We start from the raw sequence: 15,395 nt of genomic DNA, 5'->3' as shown, positions 1-15,395 counted from the left end.
TAAAATTGATGTGGTTGTTACTTGCCTTGATCAAATCTTCTCCACTCTTGTTAAACCCATCATAAAAAAAATACTTACTATGCTCTCTACCTTATGTTTTTTGGAGTATGTAGACTCCAATCAGGCATCAGGCACAAACATTTGGTTAAGTTGAGGAATGGCACCAAGTATGCTTTGCAATGTGAGGAATTGGCCCGAAAATTGTCCCACTCTTGATTGCACAATGTCTTTTCGATCTAGGTGCTTTCTCATCAATGAGAGGACCCAATTATGGTATAGATGAATTTGGCTACACTTTTAGCATCTCCAAGCACCCTTTTTTCCCATCTAATCTTCCCATTGTCCTCTAACTTAAGTCCAAGCAATGTGTAGCATGAGGACTCAATGTAATTTCAAGATGTCTATCCATAAGCATTTTTCTTGCGGTTACATATGCATCTCCATTGTCCATGATAATTTGGACAACATTGTTAACTCACAACTGTTGGGATCACCCCATCTAACAAATTGCATAAAGTCTCAACGTTTTTTATTTCATTTGGGGCATCTATAAACTTGAATAGGATTGCACCATTAGAATCCATACATAAGTTGAGTTCTTTTTCGTCCATTCGTCCATCCATCAGATAAGAAGTTGCATCCTTTTGTCCATAATATTTTTTGATCATCAACCAGCACTTGTGTATTTTTCACGGATTGCTCTAGTAACGGCCCACTAAAGTCTTTAGTTGTTGGGGCCCTGAAGCCCTTGCGTGCAACTGTAAATGCAGATATCAAAACTTCCCAGTATAAGTTGTTTCCAGCATTAAAAGACAAATTGTTGTAGTACCAAAAATACATTGTTGGAATCCTTGAAATATCACCGTGGAGAAATAAATACAAAATTTTCAGTAGAGGCTATTATATGTGTCGTCCTCAATTTTGGCTTCATAAGATTGTGGCAAGCCTCCACAATTTTCTCATGTATTCGTAGGTGTATCTTCTTTGTTTAATGTATTGGTAAAGTGTTATGAAGGCAATTCTTTATCCTTGAATTATGCTCTACGTAACTTTATTTGTGCATTTCTTTTGAATGTTTCCATCAAGTTAGATCCTCACATGTTTGTAAGAAAGAGTTATAATTCTTTGACTGCGAACGCTTGATATTTGGTAATATTTCACATCTTTTCTTCATTTTTCTTTTTATTGCAAATATTTTTGAGTCTTGTTTTTGCCTTATGATAATAGCCCTTACAATCTTGTTCTTTTCAAGCTAACTTAGGCCTCAAACAAAGTTGTCTAGCTCAAGTTATAAAGGAAAAGGTGGGGGTTTTTAGGTCGGCAACACATCTTGTTTAAAAATCCTCGAAAAGTGGGTTTTTTTTTATTGACAATTACATGGAATAAGATTTTTTTCTAAATATTTGAAGTGAATTTTAACATCCATTTAAAAATTTCAGCTCATTCTGAGTTGATTTGACCATAATTTTTAATGTTTTATGAAAATTAGCCTTTTAAAGTCTATTTTCGTGTTATTGTATTGAAAACTATTGTTATTTATTAAATATAACTACACGAGACATCTAAAATGGATATAGGTGGGGTTTTATTAGTCATTGCATATCATCAACATGCAAATCACCTTATAAAAGCCCATTGCCAATTAAATATAATTCCTAAATACATATAGGACTTTTTATATGCAATAACATTTTTATATCACTTATATGCTTATAAGTGGGGAATTCGAACCCAAGTGCACCTGTTATTGCACTTTAAAAGTCCATTAAGGTGTTTTTTGACTTGAGTTATGATTTAAATGCATCATGGTGGGGAATTAGAACCCAAAAGCATATGTATTAAAAATTACATGTGTTTTTGCATCTTAAAAACTTCTCTATACTTCTCCAATAGAGGCATTTGGACATGTTAATGCATATGGTGGAGTTTTTGAAGTGAAAAGCACTTTTTTACTATAAAAAACACATCATTACATTTATTAACACTAGAAACTCATTATGGTGGGGAATTCATTGCCAAAAGCACATGCTTTTGGATCTAAAAAACATGTGTTTAATTATAAAGAGAGGTGTTTATAGCCAAAACTCATAAAGTGACATTTTTGAACCCAAAAACATGTGTTTTGGCCATGCAAAAACCCATCATTAATCTCTATCACATGCATTTTGATCAAAACTCCTTTGATGGCAATTTCTAAGTGAAAAACACATGTTTTGGAGTTGTAAAAACCTTATTTTGGGCATTTTCAGAAAAAAACGGTTTTTTGGAGAAAAGAAGCACAAGATTTATCACCAAAATTCAAAGGTTTCTTCCTCCAATAGGGTAGTTTTTGCACAAAATCCATCAAAGATCATTCTTAGCTCATCAAAAGTGCAGATATGCAGACATTTTATTAAATTTTACAGTCCCTTCAGGGCACGTTTTTGCACAAAAGTGCCTTATGTTTGATCATATTTCTCCATCAAATCTTTAAAGTGTTGTCTCAAGGTAAGTTCTTAATGTAGGTATGCTCTGATACCACTTGATGAAGAGCCACACCACCCTTACCAACTCACAACCAATAATGCAACAATATGAAGACAATTTTATTATACCTAAAAATTCAATAGCAATTACAATAACATTTTTATAAGATCTCTCAAAATCCAATCCAAACCCAAGCTAGTCCAGATCCACACTCTGGTAGAAACCTCTGAGATCTCAACTTGTGCTCGCAAGCCACCAAGCAACCTCCTTGTTTCTAAACCGCAGTCACTAGCTCTTCTCCAACCTTATCCAAGATCCAAGTGTAAACTGCCTCACATTCGGCGCTCTGTCCACAGACTCAGGAAAACTCACTCTTCACTTTCTCCTTCTCTTTCACACCTTGAAGCCTTCCAAGCTTTCCAAGCTTCACCTTCCACAACTTTCACCTTTCCAAGCTTTTCTTCCAAAGCTTCTACTTCTCGAGCTTCCACTTCTCGAGCTTCCACCTTCTTCTCAAACTTTCACCTTGAGCTTCTAGTCCTCAAGCTTCCCCCTTGAGCTTGATTACAAATGATAATAAGCCTTGCTTAAATAGGCACTTCTAACCCAAGACATTACAAACACAACCAATGTGGGATAAAAGGTAAATACAACTACCTTTAAATAAATATTAAATTCCCACCCAAATATAACTAAGCACCCAACAAATATTAAATACATGATTTATCCAAAACCTTTTAGAATTTCCACCTACACACCTCGATAAATGGAATGACAACCATTTATTTTTTATTTTTTCTATTATGCCACCTATGCACCTCGAAAATAGAAATCCTCTTTTCCTTTCTTTTCTCCTTTTTCCCTTTTTAAATTTTTTTATTATTTCTCCTCTAATTTTCGTCACTTCTCTGTCCAAAAAAAAAAAAAAAAAATTCTTTTTTTTTTTTTTCCCCCAATAATTTTTCATGCAAGATGCTCCTGCATCAGACTCCCCCGGTAGATAGAAAAGTGTGTCCCACACTTTGACGCCAAAAGAAAGATCTACCACCATCTTCATCTTCACCAAAGGCTTCCACCTCAATGGGGACAACAAAACCACCATGCAAATCTTCCACATCTGCATTACTCTATCAAACACTAGAATCTCAACCATCCAATCAACATGTTTACTCTCAGGAACAAACTGAACATAATTCTTCATCAACAAACCCTCATTCACATCAACAACAACAAACTTCATATCAGCACCAACATGTAGATCTCCATCAATACATGCCAAACTCTCAAAACAAACAACCTCATTGCTCACAACAAGATGCTCTGCAATACATAACTCACCTCCAACAACTAGATCATCCACGACCAAGTGTTCTGTAACATACAAGTCACCACCAACATCAACTAGATCATCCATGACCAAATGCTCTACAGTCTCCATGTTAGACTCAACCAACTGATCATGAAAACCAACCTCTGTCCCAACATCAACAACATTAGGAATATCTTCATCAACAACCTCTAGTTGCTCTACAGGTTCTACATCAGGCTCCACAAACTGATTAGCAAAACTATCCTCTTCCACCTTGACCTTCTTAGCTTTAGCATCCAATCGAGCAAACATCTTAGAAAAATTCCTCTCCACTATATCATGGATTTTAGCAATCATCTTAGGGTTCAATCCTCTTGGAGCCATCTTCCAAGATCTTCGTAAACCCTCTGCAACAAATCCTTCCTACGCTCCTTGTGACAACCAAATTGTTTGCAAGTCAGATCGCAAACTGCCACCTCGCACGAACAATCAGGAACCACATCACAAGTCTAGGACAACAGATTTGCAGTCCACCAGCTCTGATAAACTTTGCCCAACCAAGGTCCTGGTACAAACTGCCTCACACTTCGGCGATCTGCTTGTACACTCAGGATCTCCCGCTCTGATACCACTGATAGAGGTACGCTCTGATACCACTTGATGAAGAGCCACACCACCCTTACCAACTCACAACCAATAATGCAACAATATGAAGACAATTTTATTATACCTGAAAATTCAATAGCAATTACAATAACATTTTTATAAGATCTCTCAAGATCCAATCCAAACCCAAGCTAGTCCAGATCCACACTCTGGTAGAAACCTCTGAGATCTCAACTTGTGCTCGCAAGCCACCAAGCAACCTCCTTGTTTCTAAACCGCAGTCACTAGCTCTTCTCCAACCTTATCCAAGATCCAAGTGTAAACTGCCTCACATTCGGCGCTCTGTCCACAGACTCAGGAAAACTCACTCTTCACTTTCTCCTTCTCTTTCACACCTTGAAGCCTTCCAAGCTTTCCAAGCTTCACCTTCCACAACTTTTACCTTTCCAAGCTTTTCTTCCAAAGCTTCTACTTCTCGAGCTTCTCCTTCTCGAGCTTCCACTTCTCGAGCTTCTACCTTCTTCTCAAACTTTCACCTTGAGCTTCTACTCCTCAAGCTTCCCCCTTGAGCTTGATTACAAATGATAATAAGCCTTGCTTAAATAGGCACTTCTAACCCAAGACATTACAAACACAACCAATGTGGGATAAAAGGTAAATACAACTACCTTTAAATAAATATTAAATTCCCACCCAAATATAACTAAGCACCCAACAAATATTAAATACATGATTTATCCAAAACCTTTTAGAATTTCCACCTACACACCTCGATAAATGGAATGACAACCATTTATTTTTTATTTTTTCTATTATGCCACCTATGCACCTCGAAAATAGAAATCCTCTTTTCCTTTCTTTTCTCCTTTTTCCCTTTTTTGATTTTTTTATTATTTCTCCTCTAATTTTCGTCACTTTTCTCTCTCCAAAAAAAAAAAAAAAATTTTTTTTTTTTTTTTCCCCCAATAATTTTTCATGCAAGATGCTCCTGCATCAGTTCTAGGGTATAACATTCCTTTTCAGCCTGTTTACAACTCTTTTCAAGTTGCATTTGATGCCTTGGATACCATTTTTGATATGCATTGCATATTGCTTGGTCAAAATGGTTGCTATTATTATGCATTTTTAATCTCCAACTACCTATACTTGGAAAGGTACGAAGTTTTACTCAAGAATGCAGTCATTTTGCAAGGATTGAGTCAAGATTTGAAGTCAATTTAACTCTTATTCATGCAATCTTTTTAAATCCAAAAATCTCATTGGATTCATTTTCAGATTTTGCATAAGAGGTTTTCATGATGAAAAAAGGTCAGATTCTTTACCAATTTCATAGGGCTTTGTTGTATATATTTGTTCTTTTGTTTATGCAAGTCATTTCATTTCAATTTTCAGATTTGTATAATGTATATGATGTGCTTCTATTTTCTGTCTAAATTCTCCAAGTTGCATGTGCAAGTACTTTATCTTACTTGTACATGTAGTCGGGATTAAAAACTCTGTTATTGAAAAAAAAAATCATGAAAAGTGAGCTCATTTACCACATGCTTTTGCATCTGAAAACCCTACCTTTATGCTTGTATGCACTTCATTTGCGCTTTTTATATTGCTGCCTTGTGACTTAAAACTCATGCTGGTGGTTGCTTGCACGTTTCCTTACGATGAAAACATAAGAATTCATAAGTAGATGTTATGCTTCCCATTATCTATACATTTTCCATGTATACCGAAAACCCATATTTGGCTTTTATCACCATTTAAGCACTCATTTTGAGCTCAAATATTTGTCCATTCTCTGTCTCAAATGTTTCCAACCATACACCGTGTGCAATGCTCCCAAAAAACCTTGTTTTTTAGTTTTTCCCCCATTTAAAGAGCTGATTTTATGCATGCAAGGAAGAAAGAGCAACACAACGCAAGTATGATCACATAATGGAGCCTACAAGGAGGTGAAAGAATGATTGCAAACATAAAATGCTTTCAAGAGAAAAATGGTCAATGAACACTCAACGAAACAATCAAGGATGCATATTCATATTCCGGTCCGAGATGCTTCCACCAACCTAAGCACATCATTCATAAAGCATTCCTTTAGTAGCATGAAGACCAAAAATGTTGATGCAATAGATGTTGTGTCTTGTTAGACACTTCAAATATTTTCATCATGTAGTAATTTGTAATCGACATATTGCATGTAATGAAAAAACAAGATGTAATTGCATGTGGTAGTTGTTGATCTCTAAGCCTGAGTTTCCTATTAGTGTCTAACACTTAGTCATTTCTAGGGTAGAGTTGGACGGTCATCACTGCGACCAAGCCATCTAGAGAAGGCCGAGCTCTGAAAGGACTTGTCTATCTATCAATACATGGTGAGCAAGTCAAAGGTTGCCGAGCACCCTAGTTGAGACCGAGCAAGCATACAAGCCTAGTAATTCAGTTGAGACTAAGCAAGCAAAAAGTCAGTTATTGCCAAGTGAACAAAATATGTGGAGGCCAATTGACAACATGAATGTTAGTTATGACCGAGCATTAGAACATTCAAGTGTTGAGTAAACCATTATTGACATATGAGTTTGTAATTGCACAAACACTTATGTAATTCATTCTAGCCAACCTCTATACGACACTTAAGGATCAAAGAGATAATTAAGGAGGAAATTAAGTATTTTGTCAGAAGGTATTGATCCCTAGGCAAACAGAATTACCAGTCAGAAAATCAGAATGGAAAATGACAAAAAGGATGAAATATATATCGTTGATCCTAATCTAGAACCTTCGAGGATTATCTATTTAAGAAGGATTCCTAACCTAAAAATTGCATAGAGAGTGTGTGTGAGTCATATGAAGCGAAGTGAAAAAGTGAACAAGCTAAGTACAGAGCGAAGGAGTTTAGATAGTGCAACCAGAGCAGTGAAGGACAGAATAGACAATCAGATAAGGAGATCAGATTTTGGAGAGAGGAGATCTGTAATCAGCTTTTAGAGAAAACCGAAGGGTCAGGTACTGAATTAATTCTAATAGATTGAGTCAGGGCAAATCTCTTAACAAAGTGGTTCTAACAGACCTACTTCAAGTCTCCTAATAGAGTGCTTACTTTATTGTAAGTGTAAAAGCTTTTCACAAGGTAAGACCTAACAGTGTTAAATGCTTTTGACGGAGCAGACCCCTCACATGGTAGATCATCTGATATGATCAAATTGTAACCCTAGTAGGTTAACTTTGTTGTTGCAATAGTGAAGATTTGTGGGTTTCATCCCCACCCTAGTTTTACATTCATACTGAAGTGTTCCTGGGTAACCAAAATCATTATGTTATGTGTTAATGATTTTCATGGATGTTATGCTTAGATAGATTTCATTTCAGCATTACATATTTATGGTTTTATGGTATAAGTTTATAGATATGAGATGGATTAGGCGTGAAATGTTTTAGCAGAGAAAGGTATTATAAATCCTGATTCACGCCTCCCCTCGTCCGCCCCCCTTCTTAGTATCTTGTTTCCCATTAAGATTCCCAACAATGGTATCACATGCAATGTTGTAACATATAATCAGGTTGCAAGTGCATTAGGCACACAACTTTGAATAAGTCAAAGTTAGAAGTTTGTTAGGGAATAAATTAAGGTGGTAAAAGGTTTTTCCTTTTTTTCTCCACCTTTCCCTCCACTCTTTTCCTATATAAAAGAGGGAGCTCATTGTAAATAATCATCATTAGGCAACACAAGAAAATGTTTTCAATTTGTATTATGCACTTTGAGACTGTGGTTGGATGTAAATCTGATTTGCATTCAATAAAAGAGGCAGGTTATTTTGAGACTTTGTGCCAACCCAACCTGTTTTGTGACAATATTTTCTTGAATTGGTTGCGAGTTTTACTCATTTGCTGAAGAGGTATTTGAATTCAATTGTGCTTACTTTGAACTGCCTATTGCTTTTTGTAATGTCCCTTGCTAGATTTCCTTGGAATTAAGGAACAACTAACCCATTTCCTACAAATCTTGATTGTTGATCTCATTGTTAATTTGTATGATAAGGATGACAAGAGTAATAACTAGTATCAATTGCAGCTATTTCTAGTGACTGTAGACTTTTCAACGTGACTCCTACGTAATGATTCCTTAAATGATATTATCACCAATGAGTAAGCATCCAATGTAATTGTATACATAACGATCATTAATTAGATATTATGTGTTGCATATGAGGTAAAGTCTCTGACATATTCGTCTACATGATTTTCATACCAATTCCTAACCTGACTATTTACAAGTGTATAGTCTTCATAATAACTAGTGCTTACATTCCTTAGTTTAATAGCTGGGTATAAATTAACATATCAATTATTCTTCTTCCATGTAATGGCTTGATGACATAACTATCACAATATTATGTTGATAATGATGTATTTGGAATCAAATAAGTTCTTGGCGTCCACATATGGGAATAGACACATGCATGAAATTGTATTGGAACCGATTATTATCTCCTTAGTCGCTGATTGGGTTAGTGTACAAGGTGAAATGTGAAGCAATCATATAAGGGCTCAACTACTTCACATTTTGGGGGTTGATTAACCTTGTACCTCGAAGGGAAGTTAAGAAGTTAAGGAGATTAATTAGATATTATGTGTTGCATACGAGATAGAGTCTCTCACATATTCCTCTACATGATTTTCATACTGATTCCTAACTTGAATATTTACAGGTGTATAGTCTCCATAATAACTAGTGCTTACATTCCTTAGTTTAATAGCTGGGTATGAATTAACATATCAATTATTCTTCTTCCCTGTAATGGCTTGATGGCATAACTATCACAATATTATGTTGATAATGATGTATTTGGAATCAACTAATTCTTGGCGTCCACATATGGGATTAGAGTCATTAGACACATGCATGAAATTGTATTGGAACCGATTATTATCTCCTTAGTCGCTGATTGGGTTAGTGTACAAGGTGAAATGTGAAGCAATCATATAAGGGCTCAACTACTTCACATTTCGGCCTCTAAGGGAAATTTAAGGAGATTGATCCTTTCAATCTCAACTTTAAGGTAATAGATCTAAGAAGATTTGTGCCAACCCAATGATGAAGGAGCACTAATGCAAACAAAGATCTAATGGTTATAGAGTTGGAAACAAAATGCCAAATGTTTAAAACCCTAAGGTAGCTAGAGCTATGGAGTGTAGCGATGAAAGTAGATGTGCAACGCAAAGTTGAATGTATGGAAATGGAAATGTGTATTTACTATGGAGAAGGAAGGAAAACTCACCTTGCAAAATACAAACCTGAAAACAGACTATCAAACGATCTTCGGAACTGTTGAATCTTGCTTATTGGACTGAAAACTTTGAGATCTACAAAACCCATAAATCGTTCGGTTGTCTGTCAAGGTTGAAATGGAGAAGCAAGGTGTAATGTCCCCTTTCTAGAGCACGATCCAATAAGAATAATAAGTAAGATTAAATAAATAATTAAAAATAATAAAATAATACATAGTTGTAAACAAATAACATTATAATTATATTAAATAAAAGAAAAATGAATTTAATATTAGAAGAGCTTAATGTTTATCATATTGTATAATACATTTAATTCAATATAAGTACTACTAAATAATGATATTAAAATATAATTAGAGTTATGACCAAAATGCATGTCTGAAGGGACACAACCACACAATGTAAAGTTATTTATAGCTGGTCTTTAAGACATTCGATGGGAGGAAAAAAATATAAGAACAAGTAGCAGATTATTCAGGGAAGAGAAGAATATAAAAGAGAGGAATATCAAAAATATACGCAGAGAAGTAATCGGCAAAAAAGAAAACATTGAAACAATTCAGAATCCATTAGATCACTGAGACGGGCAAGTGCCGATAAAGGGATCAGAGAAACTTAAACTTTGAACACTTATTCCTTAGCAAATATATCATGGGGGAACATCATTGCATTGGATAAGAAACATTCCATACATCAATAACTCAAAGAAGGAAATGTAGGAACATTAGTGTACATGGAGTAGAGAAATATATTGATCACTGTCATTGGAATGATATTGCTTACTACACACAACAAAACCAAACACATCAGCACCATATAAATAGCAGAAAAAGGAGAAGTTCAGGGATTAGAATTTGTATTCAGAAAAAAATAACAATGGAATGGAGGATTGATATTTTGTCAATCAGCATGTGTAGTATACACACAATGCTGGAAACAACACAGTGACAGCCGATAGATCACAAAGACCATCGGAGATTCATTGAGGAACATTACACGGACTGCCAACAACTCAGAAGATGTCAACACAAGAAGCTGCTAATTGCCAAGGAAGACAAATGGGGAAATGTATAGTATAGAGAGTTAGTAAATTTTTTTCAAAACATGAACACCGATGGAAAATGACAAGCAATATTGTCATCATATTAGTAAGAGAGGCATTTGAATAAGAATCACTAGACACCGGTCATGAGGGCAATGTGCAATGAAATTAAGAAATGATTACAGACTTTGACAATAATTTTTATCTGTTAGCAGCGATGATTGTTTCTGCAGTAATGGGAATCCAAATGGTGACAAAACTAGGACGAGGAATTCACCATAAAGGAATTCAACAAATGATGGAGGCGGCAAAGCAATAGAAAAGAATGAAATTAAATAATCAAAGAAAGCATCGATATCATCGATACAGGAAAGTTATGATTCCATCAAAGATAATAATATTGGTTGCAATCATATTTGAGGACTTGACCCTTATAATCTTTTGGTGATACTACAATATTGTCATTATTATCAAATAGAGACATTGCAGTACTAAAGTCTGGAAATAAGAAGAGTCTGATTGATCTTATTGATTAAAATAAAAAGGTCAAACACAAACTAATGGTATATATATGAAGGGGCATGTTAGTAATTAAGAGATTACAATAATTAAACACATTACAAAGACAACAATTATCGAGATCTAATCGATAATCATAATTGAAATGAAATAGTGGAATTATTATTAAGGAAAGAATATAATACTTAATAAATATAAGTCAAGTCCTTTGGAAGGTGACTCCCGTTTTAATTGGAAGATATGCAAAAGCATTCATTTCCACTTCAATAATTATGGATAGGAGTTCTTTTAGTATGAACAAATGTAATCCCAAACCCTAATTGAGGATTTTAAGAGCAAATCAAGTAAGTCCTAATAGGGGACATTACACAGGGTTGAAATGACAAGAATGAAATGCATCTCTACTCAACAATGTCAGATCGTGAAACAATTTAGAGTCTACGAAGTTCTGTGAAAAGGGTTTCCGAATTTGTGCTCTATTTTCCCTTCTAGGATCCACAACCTGCAAGAAGAATGGTTTTGTTTTGCTTATGGGGGGTTTGGCTTGGTCAAACCCTAGTTTAGGAATTAACCTTGAAATTGAATTAATTGAAATGCTGGAAATGTAAGTAAATGTACTAATTTACCTTACAATAGTATGATTTCTCAAATCAAATGCAATGAGCTCTCTTTACTAATTGAATTAGATCAAGAGGAATGTGAATGTGGAAGAAGAATGAATGTAGAAGAAGTATGAATGCATGAGATCTGCTCTCCAATGACTTGCAAAAGGATCTCCTTGGATGTACTTGAAGATGACTTGAATGCGTGAACACTTGAATGCTTGAAGACTTGAAGGTTTGAGTGCTAGTGCATGATAAATGCTTAATCGGAATACTTGACTAATGGATGCAAAATGAGGCAAATGGATGGGCTTATAAAGAGGCCATAATAAGCTTTCTCCCATAGACAGACTGTACTTCAAATTTTGCACCCGAGATTAACCTGGACTCGGGACCTAAAAAACGAACCCAAAATAGGTCCCAAGTAGGGACACATTGCATCCCTAATTGAGCCAATAGGGACACACTGAGTCCTTGATTGAGTAGAGATTGCTAACCTAGCCCTAAAACCCTTGGGATTCCCTTGGGGTCTCAAAGCTGGTCCCGGTCTTTCGAAATCATGTATAATTTTTCAATAAAAGTTAGTTTCGGTGTAGAAAATAGATTCCAAGTGATTGGTGGAAGGCAAGGGAGAACCCAAGTGGATAGATCCTACGTCGAGTTTTACTCCATGAAATAGGAATACTAAGGAGAATCTATTAGGTCCTACCCTAATTGTGCCTAGGAGAAATGAGAAGAAATAAGAAGAGAAGGGGAGAAATGCAAATAAAAGATGACTCTGCCTTAAATGGGTGCTAAACCATCATTACATTGAAGTGCTTCTAATTTAAGATGGTATAGTTAGATATTTCCAAAATGTTATGTGCAATGTGATATGTGTTATAGAAATAAATCTGCAAATGTAGGCTACAAATACTTAGAGTGATTATATATTTATACTAAGATGTTTCATTCTATTTGAGAGTCTCATTGCATCAGTTATAAATTTTTTTTTATTGTGATCATTACTATAGTGACTTGCAAGTAATATTTAATGCTTGGATGTTGAAGACAATTTGTAATTTGCTATAGTTGCCTCTAAAAGTGGGTTGTCTTATAACTACAATTGCTGCTAGTAGCTGTCGAATAGTGGACGGATATTGTATCCCCCAAATGTGAACATCAATAGGAAATAGAATTTATTTAATACTCCATGATATCACTCAAATCTCTTCCCTATCTATTGTTATTTTTTTTATTTCGATGGATATGGAATTCCTATTTGATCGTATAGATTTTCTGATTTTGGTGTTGTTGCGTATTCCTTCCTAAGTTCCCTATTCCTCCCTGCTTAGAATGATTAATTCTAATTTCCTTATGTATTCATCCTCACATAATGGTTATATTTTTAAAATACATGTTCATTCTTCATTTGCTTCTCAAGAGATACATTCTAATTTCTATTTCCTTTGAATATTGTTTGTCGATACTAATAAATCTTATTACTGATTGGAAAGATGAATTAATGGCCAATGCCCTTCATTAATAATCATTGTTGCGTTTAGCTTATTTTATTTCATATCTTCTATATCCATATTAATAGAATAATACCATGTTATTCGCTCTTGACTGATTGAGACATTGTTGGTATTAGTTGTATTGATTTGTTGTTTTTCTTCCTTTTGAATAAAAGTATGGTTTAGTCAAATATCTTTCCTCAACATTCATTATTCTTTGATATATTCATAATGTTATTGGAATAGTATATTGTTTAATTTCATTGTAATCATCCTTTTATAAATTTAATTAATATATATTAAATTGATTATATTAATATATTATATAACATTATTAGTTGATAAATCTCTTGTCTTATTATATTGAAAAAGTATATTTTATGATTGTGTTGATAGTAGATTTCATTATATGTAATGTTCCCATTATAAAATAAATAATAAATTAAACTTTGTAACGGGCTGATTGATTTAATTTATCTCGGACCCATTTTTATTTTGTTTCCAAAGTTTGTGTCGCCGTCGGCTATCTTTGTACACCCTCGGAAGGGTTTTCCCGACGGGTATTTAAACATGGCTTGTAGGAAGTCTGTAGGTAGGCTTTGGATTATATTTTCTTTGTACTGCGAATTCTTGTTGGAGTTCGGGATTGTTCGCCATTTCGGAAGTGAAAGATCTTCCCTATTTGGCTCGTGTGGTTTCGGTGAGATCCAACCCTCACCCTATTTTGTTGTTGCATGCATCTCTTCGCTCAGATCTGGCAAATTGGAGCACCATCTGTTGGCAATTATCACTCACATTCAAATCTCTATTATTGTGTGGTTTTTTTAATCAGGACCTATTGTGTTTGTGTATGAACAAGAGCGTATTCTGTTTGGATTCCGATACCTATCTATGTGGCTTCCTGACATTTCTGTACTGCTCATACCTTTACCATACGGCCCCCATCCTTCCAAATCATTGCATGGCTTATGCCTTCCTACCACTGTACGACTTACTACCGTACGGCCTCCAATTCATTGGTATGGCCTCTAGTTCATCCATACGGTCTTCAAACATTACCGTACGACTGCTTACTTCCTTGTACGGTCGACATAGTCCTTTGACCTGTCTCCTTGTTCCCATACGACATCTAATTCCACCGTATGGCTGCTCTTCTTTCACGTACGGCTTGGCAAATCTCCTCCATACGGCACAACAATCCCTCACCATACGACCTAGTTAATTTCATTATTTGAGCCATCCAATTCTTACCGTACGACTTAGTGATACTTACCATACGATCTCTGTGGCCTTTGTACGGACTCCTGTTCGTCATTTCCTCACACTTGCATCGTACACCATCCATACGACATCCCCTTGTAGGGCATACACACCATTATCCAATTGATTCATTTACCAGAGGAGGTTGGAAACATCATAGTGGTATCAGAGCGCTTCAATCCTACTAGCCTGTGGATAGTGAATGAGAGTTTATAGCTGGAAGAGAAGGACACATTCCATTGATTGAATGGTTGATGAACGAGAACCGACCGCTGCCAAACTCATGGCATTACTGAGGGAACTTGTTAGGAATCAGGCACAAATCACTGATATGCAACGACTTATGGAAGAAACCCTCAAGAAGTTGGTGGAGAACAAAATATCTGGAGAACAAAATGGTCACATCGCGGACTCGGTGTCAGGTAAATCAAACCCTTAGCCAGCATGCTCTTGACCTTCCATGCCGACTTTTCCACTACAAATGGAGGCACAACACGGAGAGAGACAACCAACCTTCGAAGAGATGAGAAAAGACTAGAAGAATGCAAACCTTGAAGAAGATATATCCTACAAAGGTTACGCAGATTTGATAATGAGATATTCGGGAGGCGAAAACAGAGGATACTTTAACGATGATCTAAGGAGAAAGTTGAGTAAGGTAAATCTGTCTCCAATTGACGGATCGGGTTCCATATCAGCGCAAGCGTGGGTAATGAAAGCTAATACCTACTTCCAGCTGAATCCTATGCCAGAAGAAACAATCAAATTTGCCGTGTTGCATTTGGAGGGAGTTGCGTAGGAATGGTGGCACCATG

General features: G+C 35.6%; 1 pseudogene across 1 annotated transcript in view; it reads left to right on the top strand.

Moving 5' to 3' along the window:
* The window catches only part of LOC149556373 (tryptophan decarboxylase 2-like), a 377,028-nt pseudogene that overhangs the window by 321,157 nt on the left and 40,476 nt on the right, over window positions 1-15,395 (top strand). The gene's annotated exons all lie outside the window — the stretch shown is intronic.

Source organism: Cupressus sempervirens, chromosome 5 (assembly GCF_028749045.1).
Source record: "Cupressus sempervirens isolate cs-2001-9-10 chromosome 5, ASM2874904v1, whole genome shotgun sequence".
Classification (NCBI taxonomy): domain Eukaryota; kingdom Viridiplantae; phylum Streptophyta; class Pinopsida; order Cupressales; family Cupressaceae; genus Cupressus; species Cupressus sempervirens.
The sequence above is the reverse complement of the archived record's forward strand: the minus strand, read 5'-3'. Positions and strand labels throughout refer to the sequence as shown.